This window comes from Bos mutus, chromosome 9, assembly GCF_027580195.1.
Source record: "Bos mutus isolate GX-2022 chromosome 9, NWIPB_WYAK_1.1, whole genome shotgun sequence".
Lineage (NCBI taxonomy): Eukaryota > Metazoa > Chordata > Mammalia > Artiodactyla > Bovidae > Bos > Bos mutus.
In genome coordinates, this window is record NC_091625.1 from 51463227 (window position 1) to 51470389 (window position 7163).

A 7163-nucleotide genomic window follows, 5' to 3' on the forward strand; every position below is an offset into this window, starting at 1 on the left:
CATTTGCCTTGCCAGGTTATTCTTAAGGCAGAACTAGGCATTGACAGTACTAACCACTGTGCTTAGCACATGATAGTTGCTCAATAAACAGTACCTCATTACTTATTGTGACAAATGGCCCCTCTGCTTTGGCCAGGCTAATCCTCACCTCGTTCCTAGAAAATGGCTTCATCCTCCCTAGTTTTCTCATGCTTTTCACTACACTCAGATGTTTTCTCGCATTCTTCTCCATCCATACAACTTGGCTCAAATGTCTCTTCCTGCCAGAAACCTCTCCCACAAGCGCTTTCAGAGTCTGCTTGCCAGGGAGAGAGATTTAATAGACACCAGCATGGCTGTGAGGGTTACATTTAGGGTTATTCTGTGTTGCTCATGTAATTTAGGATTATAATTTTTTGTAATTGTTATAATTATAAGTTGTTATAATTGTTGTTATTCTGTTGAATAACAACTTTGGCTTAACTATGCTAAATAATTTGTTTAAACTGTGTATGCATTTACAGTTCTAACGATCCTCTGGACTCCAATTTCAATGCCTTCTCCCCTTCCCCAGGTAAGTTACTCTGTGGTCTTCAGACCTCAATGAAGAGATTCTCTGTTTTTTAAGGTTGACTTTTCTAATGGCAAGAATGACATATCATCAGATATGGCGATTGAACCTGCACATGTCATATCTGTCTGAGTGGAGGAGGAGGAGGGGATGAGCCCCTGGAGGAAAGGAACAGGAGGTTCCATCTGACTCATGTTTACTGGGGACCCAGAAGAAAGCCACTGATCCCAGTGGCACAGGCAGAAAAACATGGTGTTGCGTCCAGCCTTCAGCTCATAAGAAATTATGTTTCAGAGTCACTGGGAACAGCTGGGGGAAGAGGAGGACAAAAAGTATAAGGCTAACAAGAATAAGATATTTCATCAGTGGTACCTGATAGTAGTCAAGGCTTCATGGACAACCAGTGGAAACTTGAAAAAATTTGATTTGGCTCTACTTTGGATTTGCCATTAGGATTCATGCAAAATTTTTAAATAAGCAAGATTATTTTTTAGTGTTTAGGCATGTCCCCAGATAGTATACAGTGAGTAACTCTTTCTGAATGAATAGAAAAGTAAATGAGATGCTGTTCCACTCTTTCCATATAATTGGATTTTTTTTTCCACTTTTCCTTATTTGAGAAGCTTTGGTAGCATCTGAGTGCTTAGGATATTTTGATCTCCTAAGATGAGGTTCACTTGTATGGTCGTCTGTAGACTTTCTCTTGAAACTGATGATACATGAATTAAAGTTGAATTGAGTTCAAGTGGACAGTGGTTGTGTTGAGATCAAGGAAATAAACAAGAGAAAAAAGCTGCAATTTCAGTGCAAAAACAAGTATTTTAGAGCAATGTTAAATAAAAATATTGCCTGGGATAGCAAAGTTCAGTTGTGCTTACACTGCTAAGATTTCTTTGGCCCTTCTTCCACCTACTCTTCCCCAGAAGCAGTTAATAGATGTTGGCATTGAATCTTTTGAAGCAGTGGGAATTCATATTTTAAAATGTCCAATTAGCACCAAAAATGAGTGATGGGATGGGTCACTGAAGATTTTTAAAGGCTGAGAAGCACCATCATTTGAGGGCATCTAAAACAGTGCCCCGAGTCAGCCTCTGAGGAGCATTCCTTCAACTTTTGCTTTATCTCTTTGTACAGAGGCTAGGACAGCACAGACAGATCCCCCAAAGGAGAATCCTCACCATTTTCTTCAGCATACCAAGTGTTATAGTGAACGATAAATAACCTTTCTGTAACAAGCAGCCCTTTTTTTCCCTGCTGGAACAAACTGTTCAACTCTATTTGAATAAAAAGCCCACACATATATCAAATTAAACAAAATAGCATTGTTCCAAATACAGATCAGGCAGTCTTCCCAGACTCGTGTCAGTAAAATTTCATAGCACTCCACACCATTGTATAGTAGCTCTCTTTCTCCCCTTCTTTATGTGTGAGTGCAGAATCACTCTTCTTAGACAAAGGAATGCAGACACTGGCCGTATCCCCCATGCAGTTGAAGAAAATAAAGATCCAATGAAGATGGACTTTCTTTGATGACAGGAAAAAAAGAATGTACCACGGAAAATATAGGTGGAGACAGTACTACACATCTGTATTAGGGATAACTGATCAACAAGGAGTTATTTTGCCTACTGCCAGCACAAATATTTTCCCATTTGATGAAGCATATCTCTGGATTGGAGTTCATGAACCAGGGAGCTAATTGTGTGGCATTTTGTGCTGAGAAGGGATGGAGTGTGAGAGACTGCTTTGCACTAACTCAAAAAGGCCAGTTCAATTTTCAGGATTTTGCAAGCTTTTTATGACACACAGTCATGAAAAACTGATAGAAAAGTATGAAAACTTAAAAATCAATACATTATATCAAGAGGAAAGATAATACCCCAAAGGTATAACTGCTTATTGTACTACATTTTACTATGCTTTGTGCTCTTGAGGTTATATATATGTGATATCTGATGGAAACAGTATGAAATGGTGTGATGCTTTGTATTTGTTCCCAAGATGCACTGGTAGCTTGCAATTGACTCACATTACAAGTCTGAGTGACTGCTTTTTTGTTTTTGTTTTCCAAAGAGCTCACTGTTAATCAGCACGCCATTGAGTAGAAATTCTTTGAGAACAGTCCTAACTTGCCATGTGATCTTAGCTGCTGAAGTGAAGAGGAATTTCAGCTAGGACTGCCTTTACTCCCTTAAGGTTAAGAGGCATGTCTGTGTAGGTGCGTGAGTGGGGAGTTTGAGGGATTAAAGTCACTTCCTCCAATCTGACATCTCCAATTGCTTTTTGAACACTAGACCTCAATCTGGGAAGATATTTATTATTAAGATAAGTTGGTTTATTAAGAAAAGTGTATGTTCATTATCACCAAGTGTAACATTTTGCCAGTCTTAGCAAATGTGATATCAGTTTAGCCTGAATTGGCAGTAATTGAACATCAGAATAGCGTGACAGTGAGCCTGTCAGCCAGCACTGTTTTACTCTCCTCACCCTTTCCAAGCTTCCTGTTCAAGTTAAACTGAGGAGGTGAACCGGGAAAACGTGATCAAGGTTGGAAGATAGAGAGGCAGGGTTCAGAAGTGGTCATGAATTAGGAATCTTTCCATACTGGGACTTTTATGTCACATATACCTCTCGAGGATAAAGACTAAAGGTGACATAATTCCTTATGGTATTTGTAGCAAATTTGAACTCATTAGGGGTTCTATAATTATTTTACTTTTAATTCAACCTCTGTAGCACATTAAGCCAAGTTATAATAGTTTATAATTTACTTAAACAATTATAATAAAATATTCCACATGATGTCCAGGGTTATACATACAGAGTATTATACAATATACACATACACACCTTTTTTTGTGCATGTATACTCAATATACATACATATATACTATATATACATATATAAATCATATATATACAAAATATAGAACACAATATTTTATTTTATTCAAATAAAATACATGATATATATATATATTTAAATACATATTCAAATAAAAATGTGTTTTAACCTGGAATATCTAGCTAGAACCTCCTGAATAATATGTAGGGCCAAGGCAGCATTTTCTTTAAACATATTTTGTAAACCAAGCAATTATATATATAAACAAATAAGCATTTCTAACAGTTACCATACTACTGTTTCATGATTGTATGCTTTAAGAGGCAAGTAGCTAGTATAATGTTTCTCAACCAAATGCCCTCCTTTAACATTCAAGTAAATTCCACTAAGAATGTCACATGATCTTGCTGTTTGGTTCTATGCACAGAGTAATCTCTCTCAATGTTTAAACTGCACAACTGTCAGATACAGTATACCTTGAGGATCAAATCCCTTATGTCACAATATTATTTCTGGCCACACCATTGAATTTCCACTGCCTGAGGTGTCTCTTGTGTTCCAAATCAAGTCAAATTAAGAATGTATACACTAGTAAATTGAAGAAACAGATAAACAGACACAGGGAAAAAAAAACCAATAGGAAGATTATCCTTGTAATGTTTCATTAAGCAACTTCCATTAGGAAAGAAAAAAAATCATTAATGTTAACCCATGTTTGAACTTAAAACACAAAATTCAAACTGATTCATATATGGAGTTTTTATATGTAACCTATGCATTTAATAGTCACTCTTTGATCCATGACAAGTATCATCTTGAATTTTATGTGAACTGATTCACAGAAGTCATTCAGCAAATTAATGTAGTTTTGGAAAATTAACAGCAAAATAGGCATGCCGCCAAATGTCTAATGACAAATTGAAGGGTTTGGAGATGTGTCTGTCTATTTGTAGTATTGGAACTGTTTTCAAAACAAAAACACACTGAAAATGGTGCTGGCATGACAGGAGATGCAGTCGTTATGCAATTTTAATTGACAAATAATTCCATTTTTATGTGAATAAATTCACCTAGCCAATAGCTGCATTACCATCTATCATGTACTGGTGTCCCTTCCCATCTCAGGCACCCTCTAATTTTGATGAATTTGATCAAATGTATCTGGCACTATAGCTGAATCTGCAAGTCAAGGAAAGACCGTAGTGTGTTGGGGGAGGGAGGGGCCAGTAGGAGGATGGTGATTTGTCACAGGAATGGAGATTGTCTTTAGCATTACCTGTTGTGCAGATAGTATTATCCTCCATTTATCTTCCAGTTTGAATATTCAGACTGGGATGTGACCCATTCTTTCAATGAGGTACTAAGTATCTCCCTAATTTAACTCAGGTATCCAAGGCGTATATCTGTTGGGGTAGAGATTGGGAAAATTAGAAACCTTTATCGATCTACACATAATTAATCTTCAGACATTGACTTTAAGCTCCAGCATAATAGCTTCAGTATATAGCCCACTTTCAAATAAGGAGCAGCTGAAATGCAAAATGATCACAAATATGAACATACTCTAGCTAAGGGCAGGTATTCCAATGGTGGCATTAAATATAAATACAATAGAGTATTGACATAATGTAGTAAGGTTCCCTGGCTATTAAAAGGCTTTGTTCTAAAGCGTATCTGTGTACACAATGAGATGATGAACACAGAGCATCACATAGCTAAATTTAATATATGCAGGGGTATGATGTTTGCAATGCATGCATTTCAGCAGGTCCCATTAGTGCGCCTTTCCCCTCCAGTGAAAACAGAATGAACCACAGCCCCTTCTGGTTTGCATAAAGCAAACAAAATTAGATTTGCTTTGCTGAATTGAAACCCGCTTGGGATTGTGAGCCTCTCTCGGGGACAAATTACTTCAAACAATCCCTTTGTACCATAACAAAATCAAAAAATTCAGGCCAATCAACATGGCTCAAAACCCTTAACACAAGAATTAATAATACAACCTAGTCTATTTTTATTGCTTCTGCGCTACAGCTCCTTGTTTTAATGTAATTACACTTATTTGCCGTCCACATGTTAAGTAAGCTTGCATATGTTAACTAATGCGACATAAAACAACTTTCCTAATTTTACCATTGCTACAAGCATTGCTCCCCCTGGAATAAGATCTGAGCGTTGGACAAGTTGAACACTAATGTTATTAAATTAAATCTATTTTTAGACCCTTGATAAATGAATATAGGCAAAATGTCAAACGTTTCTTCAGATAGGTGCAAAAGCTGATTGACAATCAGATTAGTCTATTAAGAATATTGGTTTATGGAGGGTTACTCACTTGATATCTCTTGACTTTTTAAAGTCTATTTCCCTGCAGAAGAGAAGATACATACATCTATAAATATGGAATCTCTTAAATCAGGTATCTGGTCAATGACCATTTAAATTCAGCAGCTTGAGTTAGTATCAAGATGATATATATGCCTATTGCTTTATCACCCGAAAATCAGCAGAGGCTATGTGCCACTAAAACTTTCATCTGAACCACAAGTTTACCGACTTTTCAGATTTGAAATTTAGAATCCAGGATAACTTTTTGCCCACAGCTTTTTAAAATGTATAAATCAGTTAGAATACTTGAATTCACAAAATCATGGTCTTTGGGGATCAAAAGCCCTTTCCATCACTGCCTAAAGTAAAAACTAAAGTGTTAATCACTCAGTCATGCCCAACTCTTTGGAAGTCCATGGACTGCAGCCCACCAGGCTTCTCTGTTCATGGGATTTTCCAGGCAAGGATACTGGAGTGGGTTGCCATTTCCTCCTCCAGGGGATCTTCCCAACCTAGGGATCAAACCCAGGTCTCCTGCACTGCAGGCAGATTCTTTACCAACTGAGCTATGCCTAATCCATCACAAACATAATCTCATCCTTTGGGAGGAAGAGTATGTCAAACATTTATATATTGAGGAAGGTTTATCTAATTGCTAAGAAGTAGTTAATTCTATATGACTTGAGTAAGCTTCACCTAATACTGACCAAATGTCTGAATGACGAGTTGGAAAAGATCTGTCTCTAAGCATGAGTTTATCTATGTAATGACATTGGGTCATTTAGACACATGTCCCCTTATCAATTTGGTTCAGCAACTTGTCAATTGGCCCCAAAGATCATTTCATCTCACTGCTCTTGAATAGATAAATAAATATGATTGACATACATCTCCTCCGTTTTACTAGTTATGCAGATTCAATCTGAGTTTCTAATACAAAACACATCTACAATTATGTAATCGAAATCATTTGGTAAAGGTCTCCTTATAGTAAATCTTTCAAATTAGACATTTCCTTTTAAATATGACAGACAGTTGATCAAAACAGTTAACCTTGTCCAAAGGTCTCAAATTGGGTCTCTAAGTGTGTTTTATTTAGAAAAGACACTCTTTAAAAGAAGTAAAATTATATATGACACAACAGTTGCATTTCCCTACCATTCTTCTTGTAATTAGCCCATGTCTGACCTCCGAAAGCACTTTTTTTGGAGAACCTCTGATCCAGACTGCCTGATTAGTCACTTATATTGAAATAACTTAGATACTATGCAAGTATCTGAGATAAGGGTATAAAAAGTAAAATCAAGACATGGAGGTTTCTCAATATAAACAAAATTTAACCCTGAAAGCTACACAACAATGTGTGTGTGTGTGTGTGTGTGTGTGTGTTTGTAATTTCATTTAATCTGCCTTTAGAACCTGCTACAGGACAGATGGGCT